This window comes from Lynx rufus, unplaced genomic scaffold, assembly GCF_022079265.1.
Source record: "Lynx rufus isolate CCGP_SWC_20201006 ecotype Redwood Valley unplaced genomic scaffold, mLynRuf1.p SCAF_19, whole genome shotgun sequence".
NCBI lineage: Eukaryota > Metazoa > Chordata > Mammalia > Carnivora > Felidae > Lynx > Lynx rufus.
The window spans coordinates 2,750,727-2,776,714 of NW_025814833.1; the positions used below are offsets into that span (position 1 = coordinate 2,750,727).

The window sequence follows — 25,988 nt, forward strand, 5'->3', positions numbered from 1 at the left end:
GTTCATCACATTGAAGATTTCCTGCCATTCCTTTCTGGCCTGCCAAGTTTCAGTAGATAGGTCTGCCACTAGTCTTATGGGTCTCCCTTTGTAAGTTAGAGCCTGTTTATCCTTAGCTGCTTTCAGAATTTTCTCTTTATCCTTGTATTTTGCCAGTCTCACTATGATATGTCATGCAGAAGATCTATTCAAGTTACGTCTGAAGGGAGTTCTCTGTGCCTCTTGGATTTCAATGCTTTTTTCCTTCCCCAGATTGGGGAAGTTCTAAGCTATGATTTGTTCAGGTACACCTTCAGCCCCTTTCTCTCTCTTCTTCTTCTTCTGGAATTCCTATTATATGGATATAGTTCTGTTTGATTGCATCACTTAGTTCTCTAATTCTCCCTTTATACTCCTGGATTTTTTTTATCTCTCTTTTTCTCAGCTTCCTCTTTCTCCATGATCTTATCTTCTAATTCACCTATTCTCTCCTCTGCCTCTTCAATCCATGTTATGAGTGCCTCCATTTTATTTTGCACCTCATATATACCATTTTTTAGCTCCTCATGACTATTTCTTAGTCCCTTGATCTCTGTAGCAATAGATTCTCTGCTGTCCTTTATGCTTTTTTCAAGCCCAGCGATTAATTTTATGACTATTATTCTAAATTCTTCTTCCATTACATTACTTAAATCGTTTTTGATCAATTCGTTAGCTGTCACTACTTCCTGGAGTTTCTTTTGAGGATAATTCTTCCATTTCATCATTTTGGGTAGTCCTTGCAGTGGCTCCAAACTGCAGGGCACTTCCCCTGTGCTGTCCAGGGTAACTTGTGTTGGTGGGCTGGCTGCAGTCAGACCCGATGTCTGCCCCCAGCCCACCACTGAGGCCACATTCAGACTGGTGTGTACCTTATCTTCCCCTCTCCCAGGGGCAGGACTCACTGTGGAGTGGTGTGGTCCCTGTCTGGGCTACTTGCACAATGCCAGGCTTGTGGTATTGCTTTGATGGGATCTGGCCAAGGGCATATTAGCCAGGGTGGATCTGCAAGGTGCACAGGGGCAGGAGGGGCAAGCTTAGCTTGCTTTGCTGTAGGTGGTCCCCTGTGGGAGGGGCCCTGCAACACCAGAAGGGAGGCAGGCCCATGGGAGGGATGGATCTACAGGAGCACAGCATTGGGCGTTTGCGCCATGCAAGCAAGTTCAGTGACGGGAACTGGTTCCCTTTGGATTTTCGGCTGGGGGATGGGAGAGAGAAATGGTGCTTGCCAGCACCTTTGTTCCTCCACCTAGCTGAGCTCTGTCTTCCAGGGCTCAACAACCCTCCCTCCCAGCATCCTCTCACCTTCCCTGTTCTCCGAGAGCAGAGCTGTTGACCTTTAACATTCCAGATGCTAAGTCCCGCTGGCCGTCAGAACTCACGGAGTCCAGCCCTTCCGCTTTTGCAAGCCAGACTCGGGGGCTCTGCCTTGCCAGGCTGGCTGCCCCTCCACTGCCCTGGCTCCCTCCCACCAGTCCACGTAGCAAGCACCGCCTCTCCGCCCTTCCTACCATCTATCCGTGGGCCTCTTGTCTATGCTTGGCTCTGGAGAGTCTGTTCTGCTAGTCTTCTGGCGGTTTTCTGGTTTATTTAGGCAGATGTGGGTGGAATCTAAGTGATCAGCAGGACAAGGTGAGCCCAGCGTTCTCCTATGCCACCATCTTCCACCATCCCAAATATCATCTGACCACGTTTACAATAATCCCCTGTTAATCTAAAAAAATCCATCCCTCTCCTGTACAGACCGGATCAGAATGTTGAATGGGACTGTTATGATAATCTCTACTCCCTGAATATTTCAAGTCCTTGATGGTGGTGCTAACCTCTGAAGTTTCCTCCATTTGCTTTTGGTTTACTATATGGATAGTTAGAGACAGTTTTACTGTTCTTCATTTGACCTTCCCTATCATAATAACTCATATTCTATGAATCAGGAAACCAGTGTGAAAATTGGTTCAGTTCAGTTTCTAAGTATGTCTATTATGCCTTATGCCTTCTGTGAAGGAGATAACAACAGGTTAGTAGGAGCTGTGTCACTTACTTGAGTGAAAATTCCACAGTGGCATTTTGGGTCGCCAGGATTTAGAGTTACTTCAGAGTCAATGTCTAGTAACCTTTGACAAGTCTGATTTCTTCCCTGTTTCCTCAATGCACAGTTGTCCTGGTAAGAGGATGCAAGTCCTTTTAGGGAAGACCAGATGAAGATTTACAATATTTATTTTGGCTAGGTAGCATAATCCTTTTTCAAGGAGATCTGGCTTCTCCCTTTTTATAGGGCATCCTGTCTGTGAAGTGGATCCAGTGTGGAAACTGATGAGAGGCTGTGATTATTATAGTGATTTAAGTTAGATTTCAACTCATTAGGTATAGAGTCATTTTATTTATACAGATGAAGTAGAATTGAGTAGGCTGCCCATCTAGGGACACCATAATCAACTTGTCAATACCAAAGATCACTGTGAGTCAGAAAATTATTATTACTGCTTGAGCTCTGCCACCTATTATAGTAATAATACTCACCTTGTCTTTGGCAAATATATGTCTCCACTTGGCTCCTTCCAAACCAGGAACACAATGTCCTTTTTCAGTTCAGGAAGCCCAATTTGATGGTAGCAGTTTCCACTCTTATCATGCCCTAACAAGATTATACCTCACAAAGCCTTCAATAATTCTGGAGCTCGCGTCAGGAATGTGTTTCTGATGGCTTTGGTAAAGAGAATCTTCTGGGCTTTTCCAGACACCATTGTGGAGGTATTAAGTGATAAATCCAGTCTATCCTTTCAAACCCTCTAAACCTTTGGATACTTTTATCTCTGCTGTTCTAAGGAAGTTCTGACATTTTAATTTCATTTACTATAGCATGTCTTTGGGTTCATGTTTCTGTTAAATAACCAAGCAAATTGTTAGGTTCACTCTTGTCACTCTATCTGGCATATTAAATATGAGGTTTCTACTCAGTGAGACCATACAAGTAAATTTGGCCCAATGCTACACATTTTTATCATCTGACCTAACAACTTTAGGATCTATTTCTGTATATGTTTCTTTGGTTTCCATTAATATAAGTGAACACAATCATATAACTCATTTTATGTATATCACATTTATTCATAGGCTATACTTTTGAATTCATGTTCTGGAAGCTGCTAGGACTTGAATCTGGTTATAGGTCTAAAAGCAATGGCAACTGTTACATTATGGAGGTGTTAACTAACACTATAGTAGAAATCATTTTGCAGTACAGTAGCCCCCCCTTGTCTGTTGGCAGATATTTTCTAATATCCCTAGACACTTAGTGGGTGTGTGAAGCCATGGATAGTACCAAGCCCCATATATATTATGTTTTTTTCCCTTACATACAAATCTAGGATAAATTTTAATTTATAAATTAGGCATAGTAAGAGATTAACAATAATAAAAGAGAACAATTATAACAATACACCATAATAAAAGTTATGTGAATGTGCCTTCTCTCTCTCTGTCTCTCTCTCTCAAAATATCTTATCTTACTGTACTCATCCTTTTGTGATGATATAAAATGGTAAAGTGCCTACATAATGAAATGAAGTGAGGTGAATGACACAGGCATTGTGACATAGTGTTAAGCTACTATTGGCCTTTTGATGATTTGTCAAAAAAAAGATACTCTACTTTCAAACTGCAGTTGACCACGGGTAACTAAAACCGTGAAAGCAAAATTGCAGATAAGGGGTGAAGGACTAATATATATAAGTATATCAAATCAACACATTTTAAACTTCCATGTATTATATGTCAATCATATCTTAATAATGTTGGAAAAATAAAATGAAAAATAAAAGCAATGATACATTGTATGGGTAGGTCCTAAGGTGAATCAGTAGTCACTTGCAAGGCAACTACCTCAGGTAAACCCATTAGAAGTTTTTCATGCTAGAGGAGACTGATCTTCTCAGACATGAGTGTAAAGGCTGCTACTAGTAGCAAAGGCAGAGCAGCAGAATTTAGGATTTCAAGGATTTTAGATTCAACCTGATTTTCCTGTATGTCCTTGTCTAAATCCTCATTGTTTAATATCTTCCCTATCAATATTCTAACTTTAATGTAAGAGAATCCATGAGGTTGAAAACTAAACTTGTATCATACTTCAGCATTCCACAAGATTACACTTCAGTTTAACTTTTCAGAAACCTTAGCCTCATGACTACAAAAAATGATGACTATTTTTTAGAGCAGTCAGAGGTGTGGTTTGGTTCCCTATCCAAAATTTGATATGGGAATTTAAAACCCTGAGCTCATCATTTTCTTTCTCAAGTTCTCTGGAACATGTAGAAGCAAAAAATCTTCCCTTTATAATACTTATTTTCACTAACCTGTTTTATAGCTACACATGTGTTGTGGTCACCCAAAGTCTTGCCATATATATGCATTTGCTTCCAGGTGTCTATAGGTGATAATATAAAAAACTGTTTTGCTGATGTACACCATGAACTATCATTGTACCCTTTGCCAATGGAAACAGAATCATTGATGTCTTTAAATATATTAAGATCAGAGAACCAATTTCCAATTATCAAGAACTAATTCAGAGAATGCATCCTTAAAATGGTGCCTCTAGAAACACTTCTGATGCCAATTCCTATTCTGGTTATTATTACATTTAACAAATCATCCAAAATATAGTGGTATAAAACAAAAATTGTATTATGCTATATTTTTTTAGTCAGTAACTCTGAGATGGAACAGTAAAAAAGACATCTCTGATCCATTATATCTGGTGCCTCAGCTTGATAGACTTGAAATCTAGGGGTCACTCATTTGCTGGGAAATGAAATAATATAAAGGGACATTCACTCACACATATCATACCTGGACTGGAAGAACTCAAATGCTGACTGTAAGTCAGAGCTCATGTTTGCACATGAACTCTGTACATGACTTAGCTTTCTTATATCATGGTGGCCTCCAGATGATTAGACTTATTACATGGCAGCTCAGGATTCAAAAGCAAGTGTCCCAGAAAGCCATATGGAAGTTGCATTGACTCTTATTGTCTATCCTTGAAAGTCAAATAATGTCATCTTCACCAAACTCCATTAGATGAAGCATTCTCCCAAACCTGCCCAGTTGGAAGGAGAAGGAACATAGACTCCCCAAGCCTCAATGGTGTATAACAATGTTCTTAAACAGCATGTAGGATGGAAGATGAGGTAGTAACCATCTTTGGAAAATACAGTCTTCTACAATCTGCCATATGGCCACAATTATTTATATTCCTTCAGAATGCAAATTACACTTGTCTCCTTCAAGACCTTCCAAAGTCTCTTACCACTAAAAATTCTGCTCAAGACCAAGATCTCATCATCTCAGTTAAGTCCCAGTGCACATGAGGCTCTTCAGGTATTGTTCTTCAGGTTCACCTATTTGAGTACCATTCTCAATCTGAAGACCTGTGAGTTAATGTGACAAATAATTGCTCCCTTCCTTCCCAACATAAAATTTGAGACAGGTACAGGAAAATTACTATAGACACTACCATTCAGAAGGAAATAATAAGCACATAACAGCCACTGAACATGGCAATTCAAATTCTAACTAGTCTCCTCTTGACGTTCCTTGACTAGGGATTAGTCCTACCCCCTGAGATCTAGTCTCTGTGGTTCTTCATTTGCTTTGTGGATCTTGCTTTTACTTTCTGAGTTATCTTTATTTTTCCCTGAGAAGCAGACTGTTTAAAACTGAGTAACCAGAGGTTCTCGGGTTGCTCAGTTGGTTAAACGTCCAACTCTTGATCTCAACTCAGGTCATGATCTTTTCTGCAATGCCAGCGTGGAGCCTGTTTGGGATTCTCTTTCTCCCTCTCTCTGCCACTCCCCCCCTCTCAAAATACATAAACAAACTTTTAAAATGAATAAATAAAACTGAATAAACTGTCTTCTACACTCAGAAAAGTTTGAGTGTCCATATGCCTCTTTTTATTTTGTATAATCCTTATCCCTTTTTTTTTTTGAGAGTAGGGGGAGGGGCATAGGGAGAGAGAATCTTAAGCAGGCTCCATGTTCAGCAAGGAACCAAACATGAGGCTTGATCTCACAATGTGAGATCATGAACTGAGCCAAAATCAAGAGTCAGAGGCTTAACCAACTGAGCAACCCAGGTGCCCCTTTAATTCTTTTTTTTTATTTTTTAAAAAATTTCATTTTTTTAATGTTTATTTATTATTTTTAAGAAAGAGACAGAGTGTGAGCTGGGGAGGGGCAGAGAGAGGGAGACACAAAATCTGAGCAGGCTCCAGGCTCTGAGCTGTCAGCACAGAGCCCTATGTGGGGCTCGAACTCACTGTGAGATCATGACCTGAGCCAAAGTCGGATGCTTAACCAATTGAGCCACCCAGGTGCTCCTAATTTTTTTTTTAAGTTTATTTGTTTTCTTAGGTTTTTTTTTTTTTTTGAGAAAGAGCAAGGGCATAAGTAGGGGAGGGGCAGAGAAAAAGGGAGAGAGAGAGAGAATCCTAAGCAGGGTCTGTGCTAAGACTGATGTGGGGCTCAATCTCACCATCATGAAATCATGACCTGAGCTGATGCTTAACTGACTGACCCACCCAGGCACCTCTGTTTTTAATTCTTTTATATGTATATATATTATACATATATATATATATACATATATATATAAAAGAGACCTATATATACCTATTATAAAAGAGACCTATATATACCTATTATATATATATAATATATATATATATACGAGTAATATATATATGTGTGGTTCATATGATCATTCTACGTTTAACTTCTTGAGAGATCAACAAACTGTGCCAAAACAGCTGCATTCCCACTAGGAATATATTAACATTCTGACTTTTCCATGTCCTCTCTGATAATTGTTGTTTTCCACATTTTTTATTATAGCCACTATTGTAGTTTGGAAGTGGTGCTTCAGTGTGGTTTTGATTTACATTTTCTTAATTCCTAATGGTATTAAGCAGATTTTCATGAGTTTATTGACCATTTTTACATATTTTACATGTATAATTTGCAAATATTTTCTCTCATTCTTTTTGTTGTCTTTTTACTTTTTTCTTAGTGTCCTTTAATCCACAAATGTTTTTCACTTTTATGAAGTCTAATTTACCTATTTTTCTTTTGTTGCTTGTGCTTTTAGAGTCATATCTAAGAATCCATTCTGAAATCCAAGAACGTGAATATTTACCCAATGTTTTCTTCTAAGAGTTCACTGATCAATTTTCAGTTAATTTTTGTATATGGTATGAGGTAACGATGCAGGTTCATTCTTTAGCATGTGGCTATTCAGTTGTCCTAACACTGCTTGTTCAAAAGATTGATGTCCCCCGTTGAATGGCCTTGGCACCCTTGTTTAAAAAATCATTGATTTCATATGTATTGATTTAATTCTGGACTCTTATTTTATTCCATTGATCTATATGTCTATCCTTATGCTTATACCACACAATTTTGATAACTGTAGCTTTAGAGTGAGTTTTGAGATTGGGAAGTTGAGTTCTCTGACTTTGTTCTTTTCCAAGATTTATTTGGCTATACAGGGTCCCTTGAAATTCCTTTTGAACTTTAAGATTAGCTTGTGCATTTATGCAAAATATATATAGACAGTTGGAACTTTTACAGGGATTGCATTGACTTTGTATATCAATTTGAGGAGTAATATCATCTTAGCAATATTAGATTTTCTAATCCATGAACTCAGAATGTGTATCTCTTTATTTAGGTCTTCTTTAATTTATTTCAGCAATGCTTTATAGTTTCAGTGTACAAGTATCACATCTCTTGATAATATTTATTCCTAAGTGGTTATTTTTATGCTAATTTAAGTGGAATTCTTTCCTTAATTTCTTTTTTTGGAACATTCATTGTTAATATACAAAAATACAACTAATATTTGAGTATTCATCTTGTATCCTGTGGTCTTGCTGAACTTGTTTATTAGATATATTCATTTTTTGTGAATTCTTTAGGAATTTTTATAGCATGTCATCTGTAAATAGAGATAGTTTTACTTCTTTTCCAACTTGAATGTCATTTATTTTGTTTTCTTTCCTAATTTTTCTGACTAGAAGTTCCAGTAAAATGTTGAATAGAAGTGGTAAAAGTGGGCACTTTGTCTTATTACTAATCATAGGAACCGTTAATGTGATGTTAGCTGTGGGTTTTTCATAAATGCTCTTATCATGTGAAGAAGGATCGCCTTTATTCCTAATTTACTGAATGTTTTTTTATCATTAAGGGGTAATAGATTTTGTCAAAGGCTCTTCCTGCACCAGTGGCAATGATCATGTTGGGTTTTTTCTTCATTCTATTACTGAAGGTTATTCTATTGATTATTATGTGATGAACTACCCTTGCATTCCTGGGATAAATTCCAGGATTTGGTCATGGTTTACAATACCTTTTACATGCTGCTGTAACCCATTTACTAGTATTTTTTGAGGATTTTTGCATCCATATTCATAAGACATATTGGCCTATAGTTTTCTCTTTTTGTAATGTTCTCATATGACTTTGTTATCAAGCTTAGCCCCATAGAATGAATTAGGAAGTGTTCCCCTCTCTTCAATTTTTTTGGAAGAATTTGTGAAGGATTGGTGCTATTTTTTTTTCTTTAAATGTTTGGTAGAACTACCTATTGATGCTATTACTGGGATTTTCTTTTTTTGAAGATCTTTAATATTTAATCTCTTAATTATTATAGTTCTATTAAGATTTCCACTTCTTGAATCAGTTCTAGTAGTCTGTGTGTTTCTAAAAACTTTTCCATTTTATCTAAGTTATCTAATTCATTGGTTTGTAATTGGTCATAATAATCTCTTATATCTTTTTTATTTTCAGTAGTTCAGTAGTAATGTCCTGAATTTGAGAGGAATGTGTATTCTGCTGATGTTGGATGGAATGTTCTGTATAAATCTGTTCAGTCCATTTAACCTACAGTATTTTTCAAACCCACTGTTTCCTTATTGATTCTTTAGATAATCTATTCATTGTCAAGAGTAGGGTATTAAAGTCCTCAATTATTATTGTATTACTGTTTATTTCTCTTTTTATTTCTATTACTATTTGCATTATATATTACATGCCCTGATGTTGGGTGCATAATTATTTACAATTGTTACATCTTCTCAATGAATTGACCTTTTTATCATTCTATAATGACTTCCTTTGTATCTTGTGAACATTTTTAGCATAAATTCTATTTTGTTTGATATAAGTATAGCTGTCTCTGCTTTATTTTGTTTACTATTTGTTTGGAATATATTTTTCCAACTCTTCATTCTCAGACTAAGTATATCCCTCACTTTAGTCTTTTGTAGGCAGCATATCATTAGATATTTTTTAAATCCAGTTAGACATTCTATGGTTTTATTCTTTATTTTTAATGCTTATTTATTTTTCTTTGAGAGAAAGAGAGAGGGAGAGATTGAATCCCAAGCAGGCTCTACACTGACAGCACAGAGCCCGATGTGGGGCTCAAACCCATGAACCATGAGATCATGATCTGAGCCAAAATCAAGAGTTGGACGCTTAAGTGATTGAGCCGTGCAGTGCCCCTATTCTATGTCTTTAGATTGGATAGTTTAATACATTTACTTTTCAAGTAATTGATAGACAAGCACTTGCTGTTGCCATTTTGTTAATTGTTTTCTGTTTTGTACATCCTTTGTTCTTTTTTCCTTGTCGTCTGTGTGTTCTTGTAGTGTGCTGAACATTTTAAAGAAGATTATTTTGAATTCTTTGTCAGTTCATAGAACTCAATTTCTTTGGGGTCAATTATTGGGGCTTTATTAATCATTTAGTGTTCCATTTTTATCTTATATTCACAATTCTTTTATGCTTGCATTGGTATCTGCACATTTGAACAAGTAGTCTCTTTTCCAAACTTTACTGGTTTGGTTTGGCAGGAAAAAAGCTTCACCAGTCAGCTTAGCTCAAGGTACTGTACAAGCCAGCTGGTATCATTCAAGGGTCGACAGGGCTTGCTGTCAGGGTCTCTAGTTGGGTGAGATAGTGCCCATGATCTTGAGGGTGGGAGGGTTGCTGCTGCCTTGGCTCCATGGTTGGGTGTACCTATTAGCTGGGCTCTTTGTTCAAGCAGGACTTCAGGCTGAGCTCTATGGTTGGGAGGAGCTGTTGTCTGTGTTCCAAGGTCAGCTGGGTCCACTACCTGGTCTCTGCAACCACATATGATTTGGTGGGGCTTCCAGCTGTGCTCCCCAAACAACCAGATGGTGCCACTGGCTGGACTCCACATTCAAGTGGGGCCATAAGCCAGGCTTTACAGTTGGTTGGAGCCTCAGACTATGCTCTGAGATCAAATGGATGAATTCAGGCTGTGCCATAAAGTTAAATGGGGCCATAGGCTTGGTTTTGCAATCAGGTAGGTTGTTGCTGTCTTGGCTCTCTGGTCAGCTGGGGTCACAAGCTGTGCTTCTCTGGTCAGGTGAGGTCACAAGCTGTGCTTCCCTATTGCCCAGACCCAATGGTTGAGATGCCTGCTTGGGTGAGGCCACAAGTTTTGTTCAGAAATAAGGCAGGACTTTAAGCTTTTCTCTGCCACTGGGTAGGGTTACAGGCTGGACTTAGTGATACTATAGGATGGGCTCCAAGGCTGCTCAGTGTCACTTTTCAGGCTCCCTGATTATGCAGGACCAGATGCTATGTTCAACAGTTGGGCAGGGATGCGGGCTTGGCTCTCTGCCCAGGTAGGTCATTGGATGGGCTCTGAACTTTCCAGGTGACTTTGGCCACACTTCCTGGAGGGGCAGGACTTGGAGGCTATGCTCAGCAACTGGGCAAGACTGAAAATTTGCTCTCTTGCCAGGCAGGCGATAGAATGTGTTCCACAGCTGTTGGGCATCTGTGTCCATACTTCCCAGAGGGGCAGGACTGGAAGTTGTGCTTAGCAGTTAGGCTAAGGCAAATTAATTCCTTTGCCTGGGTAGAGCCTTAGAATGGGCTCCAAAGGTGGTATGGCCTGTTGCCTAGGGATCCAAATCAGGCAGAACTCCCTTGGCTAGAGGGAGCTATAGCTTCAACTCTGCAGATAGGCAGAGCCACTAGCTGGGATCTCTGCTCAAGCCCCACTGTAAGCAGAAACATGGCCCACCAAGATCTGAGTGCTGGTTGCTGTAACTTCCTCCCCCCTTCCCATCTCTATCTGATCCCCAGTAAAACTCCACAGATTCTCCCGGGACCCCATGAGATGAAACCTCTATGGGCCTCCCAGGAAGTGTCCCACAATGCTAGGAAGCTGGATGTCCATCTTGGATTCTCTTCTTTCCACTGGAGAAAACCATAAATTCTGTGGAGCTCTGTCAGTGTGCTGGTCTCAGATAGGGGCAATGTGGTTAAAATGAAGCCGATTTTCTGATCCTTCTAATTTGGTCTTTCCTGGCCTCTGTGGTCCAAGGGTATGCTTCAGCCTCACCCTTGCAATCTGTGATTTTCACAGTTGTATCTTGTCTAAGGATATTTGCTAAATGATCTTCTTGTGAGGGGGACTGAAGTCAGGAATGACATATGTCACCATCTTGACGTCATTCCTGCACTCCTCTTGAAGTATGATAGATACATTCATACAATGGAATACTATGCCACTATGAAAAATAAGTTACTAATAAATCTACATGGATGAATATAATATATGATGCTTATAAAATAGACCAACTATACAAAAAACTATAAACTGTATGATTCTATTTATATGAAGTTCAAGATCAGAAAAAACTAATCTATGTTGATACAGGTCAAAAAAGCTGCTGGCTCAGTAGCTACATCTACTGATTAGAAAAGGGTATGAGAAAATTTTCTATGATGGAATAAGTGTTCTACATCTTGAACTGTGTGGTGGTTATCAGGATGTTTATATATGTGAAGTGACATTAAGCTGTATAATTAATATTTATTTTAATTTTTGAAACATGTGCCTCAACTGAGAAAAGTGAAACACAGTGGACAAAAAACAAGTTGAAAAGATAAAAGTGATAATTTAAAAATCAATACATTTTGATGTTTTTATTTATTTTTGAGAGAAAAGGAGAGAAAGCACAAGTGGGAGAGGGACAGAGAGAGAAGGGGACAGAGAATCTGAAGTGGACTCTGTGCTGACTGCAGAGAATCCTATGTGGGGCTCAAGCTCATGAACCATGAGATCGTGAACTGAGCCGAAGTCAGACGCTTAACCAACCGAGCCACCCAGGTGCCCCCAAAATCAACACATTTGACTTGGTCAACAATTGGTCAACAACTATAAGCAAATATCTTATTTTTTTCTCTTTATACACATTTAATACAGGGCAAAATGACAGGTAATCTATGAATACATCTATTGTAATAAAATTAAAACCACTACAATAGGGCTAGCTATAAAAAATACTTTTAAACTTTTTAAAAATGCTTATTTATTTTTTTAACGTTTATTTATTTTTGAGAGGGAGAGCATGAGTTGGGGAGGGGCAGAGAGAGAGGGAGGCAAAGAATCCGAAGCAGGCTCCAGGCTCCAAGCTGTCAGCACAGAGCCTGATGCGGGGCTCGAACTCACAAACCATGAGATCATGACCTGAGCTGAAGTCGGACCCTTAACCGACTGAGCCACCCAGGTGCCCCTGTTTATTTATTTTTGAGAGAGAGACAGACAGAATCCAAAGCTGGCTCCAGGCTCTGAGCTGTCAGCACAGAGCCCGACCCAGGACTCGAACTCACGAACTGTGAGGTCATGACCTGAGCTGAAGTGGGATGCTCACCTGACTGAGCCACCCAGGTGCCCCCCAAAATACTTTTAAATTTTGAAAGACACTTACTGCAAAATTATTATAACAGTATATAACACCACCTGCAGTGTGCTTTTTCTACATACTTTAAGTCACTATATTAAGTTTATTTTTAATGTTACCAAAAGTGATAGGCAAACATTAATTTTGTATCATTGTTTGCATAGGCATGTTTAGGGATTTAATAAGCATGATCATCTCCCTCACTCTATACTTACAAATAAAAACCTTGGACATAACATAGCAAATATGGAAAAAAAAACAAAACAGATCACTGGAAAGGAGAAGACAGATTGTCCAGGGACCTTGGGATTTAAAGGACACAGCAAGTGAGGTACTTTGGTTTCCTTATTGCCTCTCATATGCCCCAGAAAGTGACTGTAGAAACATCCAACTCTGAAACACCAACAGGCACAGACAAAAATAAACAAAAGCTCAAAGAAAAAGCTATTCCCCTGGCCAGGTCATGGATAAGTGTGGCTTAAAAACAGAAAAACTTTTTGACAATACCCACCCTACTTCAGAGAAACACCGATGAGAAACTACTCTCATTCCCACAGTTTCAGTGGGGTGAACAGGAAGTGGATTGTCCATCTTACATAATCCATGAAATCAGGTGTACTTTTATACATAGTGGTGTCAGTGAGGCTGGTCAAGAAGCTAACTCATGCTCTACCTGGCAGACACAGGCAGCATTGTGATTCCTCAGCCAGGTGGTGGAGAGTCTAGCAGGAAGCTAATATACCATTTATGGTATAAACCAGAGCTTGTTGACAGCCCTGTCCTTCTTTTTTTTTTTATATATATATGCAATTTATTGACAAATTGGTTTCCATACAACACCCAGTGCTCATCCCAAAAGGTGCCCTCCTCAAAACCCATCACCCACCCGCCCCTCTCTCCCACCCCCCATCAACCCTCAGTTTGTTCTCAGTTTTTAACAGTCTCTTATGCTTTGGCTCTCTCCCACTCTAACCTCTTTTTTTTTTTTCCTTCCCCTCCCCCATGGGTTCCTGTTAAGTTTCTCAGGATCCACATAAGAGTGAAACCATATGGTATCTGTCTTTCTCTGTATGGCTTATTTCACTTAGCATCACACTCTCCAGTTCCATCCACGTTGCTACAAAAGGCCATATTTCATTTTTTCTCATTGCCACGTAGTATTCCATTGTGTATACATACCACAATTTCTTTATCCATTCATTACTTGATGGACATTTAGGCTCTTTCCATAATTTGGCTATTGTTGAGAGTGCTGCTATGAACATTGGGGTACAAGTGCCCCTATGCATCAGTACTCCTGTATCCCTTGGGTCAATTCCTAGCAGTGCTATTGCTGGGTCATAGGGTAGGTCTATTTTTAATTTTCTGAGGAACCTCCACACTGCTTTCCAGAGCGGCTGCACCAATTTGCATTCCCACCAACAGTGCAAAAGGGTTCCCGTTTCTCCACATCCTCTCCAGCATCTATAGTCTCCTGATTTGTTCATTTTGGCCACTCTGACTGGCGTGAGGTGATACCTGAGTGTGGTTTTGATTTGTATTTCCCTGATAAGGAGCGACGCTGAACATCTTTTCATGTGCCTGTTGGCCATCTGGATGTCTTCTTTAGAGAAGTGTCTATTCATGTTTTCTGCCCATTTCTTCACTGGGTTATTTGTTTTTCGGGTGTGGAGTTTGGTGAGCTCTTTATAGATTTTGGATACTAGCCCTTTGTCCGATATGTCATTTGCAAATATGTTTTCCCATTCTGTTGGTTGCCTTTTAGTTTTGTTGGTTGTTTCCTTTGCTATGCAGAAGCTTTTTATCTTCATAAGGTCCCAGTAATTCACTTTTGCTTTTAATTCCCTTGCCTTTGGGGATGTGTCGAGTAAGAGATTGCTACGGCTGAGGTCAGAGAGGTCTTTTCCTGCTTTCTCCTCTAAGGTTTTGATGGTTTCCTGTCTCACATTTAGGTCCTTTATCCATTTTGAGTTTATTTTTGTAAATGGTGTGAGAAAGTGGTCTAGTTTCAACCTTCTGCCTGTTGCTGTCCAGTTCTCCCAGCACCATTTGTTAAAGAGGCTGTCTTTTTTCCATTGGATGTTCTTTCCTGCTTTGTCAAAGATGAGTTGGCCATACGTTTGTGGGTCTAGTTCTGGGGTTTCTATTCTATTCCATTGGTCTATGTGTCTGTTTTTGTGCCAATACCATGCTGTCTTGATGATGACAGCTTTGTAGTAGAGGCTAAATTCTGGGATTGTGATGCCTCCAGCTTTGGTCTTCTTCAAAATTCCTTTGGCTATTCGGGGCCTTTTGTGGTTCCATATGAATTTTAGGATTGCTTGTTCTAGTTTCGAGAAGAATGCTGGTGCAATTTTGATTGGGATTGCATTGAATGTGTAGATAGCTTTGGGTAGTATTGACATTTTGACAATATTTATTTTTCCAATCCATGAGCAGGGAATGTCTTTCCATTTCTTTAAATCTTCTTCAATTACCTTCATAAGCTTTCTATAGTTTTCAGCATACAGATCCTTTACATCTTTGGTTAGATTTATTCCTAGGTATTTTATGCTTCTTGGTGCAATTGTGAATGGGATCAGTTTCTTTATTTGTCTTTCTGTTGCTTCATTGTTAGTGTATAAGAATGCAACTGATTTCTGTACATTGATTTTGTATCCTGCAACTTTGCTGAATTCATGTATCAGTTCTAGCAGACTTTTGGTGGAGTCTATCGGATTTTCCATGTATAATATCATGTCATCTGCAAAAAGCGAAAGCTTGACTTCATCTTTGCCAATTTTGATGCATTTGATTTCCTTTTGTTGTCTGATTGCTGATGCTAGAACTTCCAGCACTATGTTAAACAACAACGGTGAGAGTGGGCATCCCTGTCGTGTTCCTGATCTCAGGGGAAAAGCTCTCAGTTTTTCCCCATTGAGGATGATGTTAGCTGTGGGCTTTTCATAAATGGCTTTTATGATCTTTAAGTATGTTCCTTCTATCCCGACTTTCTCAAGGGTTTTTATTAAGAAAGGGTGCTGAATTCATGTATCAGTTCTAGCAGACTTTTGGTGGAGTCTATCAGATTTTCCATGTATAATATCATGTCATCTGCAAAAAGCGAAAGCTTGACTTCATCTTTGCCAATTTTGATGCCTTTGATTTCCTTTTGTTGTCTGATTGCTGATGCTAGAACTTCCAGCACTATGTTAAACAACAGCAGTGAGAGTGGGCATCCCTGTCGTGTTCCTGATCTCAGGGAAAAAGCTCTCAGTTTTTCCCCGTTGAGGATGATGTTAGCTGTGGGCTTTTCATAAATGGCTTTTATGATCTTTAAGTATGTTCCTTCTATCCCGACTTTCTCAAGGGTTTTTATTAAGAAAGGGTGCTGGATTTTGTCAAAGGCCTTTTCTGCATCGATTGACAGGATCATATGGTTCTTCTCTTTTTTTTTGTTAATGTGATGTATCACGTTGATTGATTTGCGAATGTTGAACCAGCCCTGCATCCCAGGAATGAATCCCACTTGATCATGGTGAATAATTCTTTTTATATGCTGTTGAATTCGATTTGCTAGTATCTTATTGAGAATTTTTGCATCCATATTCATCAAGGATATTGGCCTGTAGTTCTCTTTTTTTACTGGGTCTCTGTCTGGTTTAGGAATCAAAGTAATACTGGCTTCATAGAATGAGTCTGGAAGTTTTCCTTCCCTTTCTATTTCTTGGAATAGCTTGAGAAGGATAGGTATTATCTCTGCTTTCAACGTCTGGTAGAACTCCCCTGGGAAGCCATCTGGTCCTGGACTCTTATTTGTTGGGAGATTTTTGATAACCGATTCAATTTCTTCGCTGGTTATGGGTCTGTTCAAGCTTTCTATTTCCTCCTGACTGAGTTTTGGAAGAGTGTGGGTGTTCAGGAATTTGTCCATTTCTTCCAGGTTGTCCAATTTGTTGGCATATAATTTTTCATAGTATTCCCTGATAATTGTTTGTATCTCTGAGGGATTGGTTGTAATAATTCCATTTTCATTCATGATTTTATCATTTGGGTCATCTCCCTTTTCTTTTTGACAAGCCTGGCTAGAGGTTTGTCAATTTTGTTTATTTTTTCAAAAAACCAACTCTTGGGGGCGCCTGGGTGGCGCAGTCGGTTAGGCGTCCGACCTCAGCCAGGTCACGATCTCGCGGTCTGTGAGTTCGGGCCCCGTGTCAGGCTCTGGGCTGATGGCTCAGAGCCTGGAGCCTGTTTCCGATTCTGTGTCTCCTTCTCTCTCTGCCCCTCCCCCGTTCATGCTCTGTCTCTCTCTGTCCCAAAAATAAATAAACGTTGAAAAAAAAATTAAAAAAAAAAAAAAAACAACTCTTGGTTTCGTTGATCTGCTCTACAGTTTTTTTAGATTCTCTATTGTTTATTTCTGCTCTGATCTTTATTATTTCTCTTCTTCTGCTGGGTTTAGGCTGCCTTTGCTGTTCTGCTTCTAGTTCCTTTAGGTGTGCTGTTAGATTTTGTATGTGGGATTTTTCTTGTTTCTTGAGATAGGCCTGGATTGCAATGTATTTTCCTCTCAGGACTGCCTTCGCTGTGTCCTAAAGCGTTTGGATTGTTGTATTTTCATTTTCGTTTGTTTCCATATATTTTTTAATTTCTTCTCTAATTGCCTGGTTGACCCACTCATTCGTTAGTAGGGTGTTCTTTAACCTCCATGCTTTTGGAGGTTTTCCAGACTTTTTCCTGTGGTTGATTTCAAGCTTCATAGCATTGTGGTCTGAAAGTATGCATGGTATTTCAATTCTTGTAAACTTATGAAGGGCTGTTTTGTGACCCAGTATATGATCTATCTTGGAGAATGTTCCATGTGCACTCGAGAAGAAAGTATATTCTGTTGCTTTGGGATGCAGAGTTCTAAATAGATCTGTCAAGTCCATCTGATCCAATGTCTCATTCAGGGCCCTTGTTTCTTTATTGACCATGTGTCTAGATGATCTATCCATTTCTGTAAGTGGGGTGTTAAAGTCCCCAGCAATTACCACATTCTTATCAATAAGGTTGCTTATGTTTATGAGTAATTGTTTTATATATTTGGGGGCTCCGGTATTCGGTGCATAGACATTTATAATTGTTAGCTCTTCCTGATGGATAGACCCTGTAACTATTATATAATGTCCTTCTTCATCTCTTGTTACAGCCTTTAATTTAAAGTCTAGTTTGTCTGATATAAGTATGGCTACTCCAGCTTTCTTTTGGCTTCCAGTAGCATGATAAATAGTTCTCCATCCCCTCACTCTGAATCTAAAGGTGTCCTCAGGTCTAAAATGAGTCTCTTGTCGACAGCAAATAGATGGGTCTTGTTTTTTTATCCATTCGGATACCCTATGTCTTTTGGTTGGCGCATTTAATCCATTTACATTCAGTGTTATTATAGAAAGATACGGGTTTAGAGTCATTGTGATGTCTGTATGTTTTATGCTTGTAGTGATGTGTCTGGTACTTTGACTCACAGGGTCCCCCTTAGGATCTCTTGTAGGGCTGGTTTAGTGGTGACAAATTCCTTCAGTTTTTGTTTGTTTGGAAGACCTTTATCTCTCCTTCTATTCTAAATGACAGACTTGCTGGATAAAGGATTCTCGGCTGCATATTTTTTCTGTCTAGCACACTGAAAATCTCGTGCCAATTCTTTCTGGCCTGCCAAGTTTCAAAAGAGAGATCAGTCACGAGTCTTATAGGTCTCCCTTTATATGTGAGGGCACGTTTACCCCTTGCTGCTTTCAGAATTTTCTCTTTATCCTTGTATTTTGCCAGTTTCACTATGATATGTCGTGCAGAAGGTCGATTCAAGTTACGTCTGAAGGGAGTTCTCTGTGCCTCTTGGATTTCAATGCCTTTTTCCTTCCCCAGTTCAGGGAAGTTCTCAGCTATTATTTCTTCAAGTACCCCTTCAGCACCTTTCCCCCTCTCTTCCTCCTCTGGGATACCAATTATGCGTATATTATTTCTTTTTAGTGTATCACTTAGTTCTCTAATTTTCCCCTCATACTCCTGGATTTTTTTATCTCTCTTTTTCTCAGCTTCCTCTTTTTCCATAACTTTATCTTCTAGTTCACCTATTCTCTCCTCTGCCTCTTCCATCCGAGCTGTGGTGGTTTCCATTTTGTTTTGCATTTCATTTAAAGCGTTTTTCAGCTCCTCGTGACTGTTCCTTAGTCCCTTGATCTCTGTAGCAAGAGATTCTCTGCTGTCCTGTATACTGTTTTCCAGCCCAGCGATTAATTTTATGACTATTATTCTAAATTCACTTTCTGTTATATTATTTAAATCCTTTTTGATCAGCTCATTAGCTGTTGTTATTTCCTGGAGATTCTTCTGAGGGGAATTCTTCCGCTTGGTCCTTTTGGATAGTCCCTGGCGTGGTGAGGACCTGCAGGGCACTTCCCCTGTGCTGTGGTGTATAACTGGAGTTGGTGGGCGGGACCGCAGTCAGTCCTGATGTCTGCCCCCAGCCCACCGCTGGGGCCACAGTCAGACTGGTGTGTGCCTTCTCTTCCCCTCTCCTAGGGGCAGGATTCACTGTGGGGTGGCGTGGCCCGTCTGGGCTACTTGCACAATGCCAGGCTTGTGATGCTGGGGATCTGGCATATTAGCTGGGGTGGGTAGGCAAGGTGCACAGCGGCGGGGGGGCAGGCTTAGCTTGCTTCTCCTTAGGTGATCCACTTCAGGAGGGGCCCTGTGGCAGCCGGAGGGAGTCAGATCCGCTGCCAGAGGTTTGGCTCTGCAGAAGCACAGAGTTGGGTGTTTGCGCAGAGCGAGCAATTTCCCTGGTAGGAACCGGTTCCCTTTGGGATTTTGGCTGGGGGATGGGCGGGGGAGATGGCGCTGGCGAGCGCCTTTGTTCCCCACCAAACTGAGCTCTGTCGACCGGGGGGCTCCGCAGCTCTCCCTCCCTTTGTCCTCCAGCCTTCCCGCTTTCCGAGCAGAGCTGTTAACTTATGACCTCCCAGACGCTAAGTCGCGCTTGCTGTCGGAACACAGTCCGTCAGGCCCCTCCGCTTTTGCATGCCAGACTCGGGGACTCTGCTTGGCTGGCGAGCCGCCCCTCCGCCCCGGCTCCCTCCCGCCAGTCCGTGGAGCACGCACCGCCTCGCCGCCCTTCCTACCCTCTTCCGTGGGCCTCTCGTCTGCGCTTGGGTCTGGCGACTCCGTTCTGCTAATCCTCTGGCGGTTTTCTGGGTTATTTAGGCAGGTGTAGGTGGAATCTAAGTGATCAGCAGGACGCGCAGTGAGCCCAGCGTCCTCCTACGCCACCATCTTCCCCTGGAGACAGCCCTGTCCTTCTCTCTAGAATCAGTGGGGCCCAGTGTGGATCTGTGTTTCTATGTCACACATCTACAATAAGGAAGTGTGAGTGAGTGTCCCACTTTTGCCTGGATGGTGTTGGTAAAGTTGAGATAGAAGCTGAACATACATATTGCCTGGGCGTTCCATTACACCTCAGCAGGGGGGAGAGCCATGAAAAATTAAGATGAAACAAGATACAAAGTCTCATAATATGTAAGATGTCCAAGATACAACTGGAAATCATTCCAAACATACCAATAAGCAGAAAAACCACAAAATAAATGATAATAGACTATACACCAAGATGCCGTACCAAGATGAATGGGCTATTGGAATTATCTGACAAGGATTACAGTAGCCATCATAAAAATGCTTGAATAAGCACCTAGAAATTATTTTAAAAACTGAAAATAAAGATAACCCCAGTAAAGAAATAGAAGTTACATAATAGAGCAAAATATAAGTTTTAGAAATGAAAATGCAATCATTGAAATAAAAATCTCACTGAGTGAGCTGAATAGCAGAGGCATTATTGAGGACAGAATCAGTGTACTTTTTAGATAGTTTAATGGAACTTACTATCTGAACAAAAGAGAGAAAATAAACTGAATAAAGTGAACGTTTTCAGTGATCTGTGGAACAACAATAAGAGATCCAACATTCAAAAAAAATCCTACATTCATATTATTGGAGTCCCAGAAGAAGAGGAGAGTGGAAGTGAGAAGGTATTCAAAGAAATAATAGCTGAAAATTTCCCAAATTTGATGAAATACATAAACCTACAAATTAAAGATGCTGGAAGAATCCCAAATATGATAAGTTAATAAATTCACACCAATACACATCAAATTAAACTTTTGAAACCTAAAGAAGGAAAAATATTGAAAGAAGCCAGAGAGAATATGGTGGCAGTGGATTTCTCATCAGAAACCACTGGAAGCCAAAAATAAGTGGCACAATATTTTCCAAGCACTGAAAGAAAAGAATGTCAGTTGTGAATCCCTATTTCTAGGGATAATATCCATTACAAACAAAGGGAACATAAAGATGTTCTAAGATTAAGGAAAGCTAAATATTTTTTCTATAACCACATATAATTATTTTACAGAAAAATAGTCAATAAAGACATTATAATCCTATTGTATCTGGTGCTCTTAGCTCTGTTTTCATCCTTGTGTATCATAGGTAATGGAATCCCATAGATTACATTTCCCAGGTCCCTTTCTTGTTTGGTATCTACTATGTTATGACAATGGGAGGCAAGGTTTGGAGATTAGGAGGTGGGAGAAAGAGAGAAGACATTGTTCCTTTTCTTCTCTTCTCTTTTCTTTTCTTTTTTCCTGTACTTTCCTTCCTTTTTTTTCCTTTTCTTTTTTTCCTTTCCTTTCCTTTCCTTTTTCCTTTCCTTTTTCCATTATTTTCCTTTGTTTTACTTTCTTTTTTCTTTTTTTTTTTTGCCACACTTCCTGAAGGTACAGCAGCAACAGTGGGGAAATGGGTTCCTCAGCAGTAACACAGGCTTCTCAGTGGAAGTGTAGTCTCCTTGGTTCCTACTCAAACAGAAGGGTCCCAGCTATGGTGATAAGTCACAGATGTTCTAACAGCCTAGGCAGCTATGTGCTCCTGGCTCTTGTTTTAACAGTGGCCTTGGGAGTTCCAGAAGGTTTGGTAACACAACACTTGTATGCTCTGATCCCCATAGCTTCAGGGCACTCATGGGCTTTGGCTCTGATGAGAAAAGTGGCAGGTTACTTTGAGCTTGTGGGCATCTGTAACACCAGTGTTGCTTTCTCTTGCACACATGAATACATACATACATACTTACACCTTAAAGTAAATTAACAATAGTTAGAATGTGATGATGTTGGGGTGTTATGATAGGACTCTTATAGTTCTTTTCTTTCAAGTATATTCCATGCATGAAGCCTTTGTATGATCCCCACTCTTTTCATTCTCATACCTCTACTATATTCTCATTGACAAGTTTCCTTCTTTGAATCCCTGGTGAACATAAATGTAAAAATTCTCAAAAAAATACTAGCAAAACTAATCCCACAATACATTTAAAAAAATCATTCACCATGACCAAGTGGGATTTCCCTCTGTGTTGCAGTGTTGGTTCAGTATACATTAATCAATCAATGTGATACAACACATTAATAAAAGAAAAGATAGGAACCATAGGATCATTTCAATAGATGCACAAAGAGCATTTGACAGAGTACATAATCCATTTATGATAAAAACACTCATGTTTTAGAGAGAACATACCTCAACATAATAAAGGTCATATACGAAAAACACACAGCTAATGTCATCCTCAGTGGGGAAAAACTGAGAGATCTTCCTCTACAGTTGGAAATGAGACAGGAATGTACACTCTCACCACTGTTATTTAATATAGTACTGGAAAGTCCTAGCCACAGCAATCAGACAACAGTAAATAAATAAATAAATAAATGGCATCCAAATTCACAAGAAAGATGTAAAACATTCACTATTTTCAGATGACATGATACACTATATAGAAAACCTGAAAGACTCCACCAAAAAACTGATAGAACTGATAAGTGAATTCAGTAAAGTCACAGGATACAAAATCAATGTAAAGAAGTCTGCTGCATTTTTATATACAAATAATAATACAGCAGAAAGAGAAATTAGGGAATCAATCCCATTTACAATTGTACCAAAAAACAATAAAATACCTAAGTATAAACCTAACCAAAGAGGTGAAACACCTATACTCTGAAAACTATGAAACACTGAAGAAAGAAATTGAAGAGGACACAAAGAAATGGAAAAATAGTCCATGCTCATGGTTTGGAAGGACAAATATTGTTAAAATGTCTATATTACCCAAAGCAATCTGCACATTTAATGCAGTCCCTATAAAAATACCACCAGCATTTTTCACAGAGCTAGAACAAACATTCCCAACATTTGTATGGAACCACAAAAAACCCTGAATAGCCAAAGCAATCATGAAAAAGAAAGGCTAAGCTGAAAACATCACAATTCCAGACTTAAGCTATATTACAAAGCTGTAGTGATCAAAATAGCATGGTACTGGCCCAAAAATAGACACATAGATCGATGGAACAGAATAGAAAACCCGGAAATAAACTCACAACTATATGGTCAATTAACACTTTGACAAAGCAGGAAAGAATATCCAATGGAAAAAAGACAGAATCTTCAACAAATGGTGTTGGGAAAACTGGACAGCTGCATGTAAAAGAATGAAACTGGACCACTTTCTTACAGAATACACAAAAATAAATTCAAAATGGATTAAAGACTTAAATTTGAGACCCCAAAGCATAAAAATCTTAGAAGAGAGCACAGACAGTAATTTCTCTGGCGCTGGTCATAACAACATATTTCTAGATATGTCTTCTGAGCCAAGGGAAACAAAAACAAAAATAAAATAAAAGGACATCACAAAATAAAAAGCTTCTGCACAATGAAGGAAACGGCAAAACTAAAAGGCAACCTATAGACTGGGAAAAGATATTTGCAAATGGTTATTGCAAATGATATTGCAAATGATAAAATGTTAGTATTCAAAATGTATAAAGAACTTATAGATTCATCCTTCCTCAGCCACAGTTTCTTGCAGCTTGGAAATGGTTGGATTTTGTGAAATTTGGAGAAATTTTTGATTAAGTGCCAGAGTGCAGTGGAGAAGAAACTTGCAGAGTACAAATGTAATACCAACACAGTAATTGAACTAAAAATAGCTCATTTTCCTGAAGATCTTGAGAATTAAATTAGAACTTTCTGACTTGAATAAACCCATCAACTCTTTGGGGATGATGAAAATGATTTTGTTACAAGGATCTGAAGAACCTATCATGCTATATTGCTTGTAGCCTGTCAACATTGTTTCATGTCAAATATGCATCTAGAGTTGATGAAAACTTCGACTGTGTAGAGGCAGATGATGTAAAGGGCAAAATTGGACAAATCATTCCACCTAAATTTTGTACAAACACGAATGATTTTCTCTCTTTGCTGGGAAAAGAAGTTGATTTCAAGACATTTGGAATCATACTGCATACATACTCTGTTCTCAGTCCAACAAGAGGAGAAAACTTTACCTTTCAGATATACAAGTCTGGCATGGCATGTAAAAGCATTTGAGAATATCATTAAAGGCTTCAGTCATTTTTGATGTGGTTTATTGAAAGTGCTAGCTGTATTGACGTGGATTATGAAAGATAACACTAGTTTCTAGTCTTTGAGAAGTATAATAAAGATGGGGCTACACTCTTTGCAACCACAGGCTACCTGACAGTCTATAATTACTATGTGTATCCAGACAAAACCCAGTCATGTATAAGTCAGATGCTGATACTGAGTCTATTTCAAGGTCAAGGCCATGGTCCTCAAATTCTTGGAAACAGCTCATAGATACCACATTGTATTTCCTTCTGTTCTTGATATTACAGTGGAAGATCCATCAAAAAGCTATGTGAAATTAAGAGACTTTGTGCTTGTGAAGCTTTGTCAAGACTTGTCATGTTTTTCCCAGGAAAAGTTGATGCAAGAATTCAATGAAGATATAGCAATAGAGTCCCAACAGAAGTTCAAAATAAGTAAGTGCATGCTACACAGGTTTATGAAAATCTTCGACTACTGGTAACTGACAAGAGTGATGCTGAACAATTCAGAAGCTATTGACTGGGCATTAAAAGAAGATGGATTAGCCGGTATAAGAAAAAGCAGAGAGATCTTGCTAAAATGAGAAAATATCTCAGACCAGAAGAATTGACAAAACAGATGAATCAAATAGAAATAAGCAGTCAACATGAACAGCTGCAAGAAAGCTTTCGGGAACTTGTGGAAGATTACCAATATGTTACTGAACATCTTGCTCAAGAGTAAAGATTAGTCTGCTCTGTACAGGAAGTTTGCAAATTTCTGTACATAGTGTTATGGAAAATCTGATGATGACTTTAATTTTAAAAGCTTGTAACATTTTCTTATATTAAATTTTTTAACGTTTTTTATGTATTAGAGAGAGACAGAGCATGAACATGGGAGGGGCAGAGAGAGAGGGAGACACAGAATCCAAAGCAGGCTCTAGGCTCTGAACTGTCAGCACAGAGCCCGACGCAGGGCTCGAACTCACAAACCATGAGATCATGACCTGAGCCGAAGTCGGACGCCCAATTGACTAAGGCACCCAGGTGCCCCTTTATTATATTAAAAGCTATCTATCTTACCTGTAGTTGGATATTTTCTTTTGGAGAGATTTTATATTTTAAAATACTGTTTAGAGTCTATGAGCATACATTACATTTATATATATATATATATATATATATATATATATATATATATTCTGAAATACCACTGCAATTGCTTCACCTAACAGAATAATAAATGTTTAGTTGTGATTAAAAAAAAGAACTTATGCAATTCAACTCCCCAAAAATGGATAATACAGTTAAAAATGGGCAGAAGACGGGGCACCTGGGTGGCTCAGTTGGTTAAGCAACCAACTTCGTCTTAAGTGATGATCTCGCGGTTCATGGGTTCAAGCCCTGTGTCAGGCTCTGTGCTGACAGCTCAGATCCTGTGTTTCCCTCTCTTTCTGCCCCTCCCCTGCTTGCTGTCTCTCTCTCTCTCTCTGAAAAATAAATAAACGTTAAAGAATTTAAAAACAAAATAAATAAAATAAAAAATGGGCAGAAGACATGAAAAGATATTTCTCCAAAGAAGACATACAAATGGCCAACAGACATGAAAACATGCTCAACATGACTCATCATCAGGGAAATACAAATCAAAACTACAATGAGATACCACCTCACACCCGTCAGAGTGGCTAAATTCAACAACACAGGAAACAACAGATGTT

At 39.1% G+C, this 25,988-nt stretch overlaps 1 pseudogene; it reads left to right on the plus strand.

The window, feature by feature from the left end:
• Positions 1–1,132: 1,132 nt before the first annotated feature.
• On the plus strand, positions 1,133–25,009 carry LOC124514055 (histone acetyltransferase type B catalytic subunit-like; annotated as a pseudogene).
• The last annotated feature ends 979 nt before the right edge of the window (positions 25,010–25,988 follow it).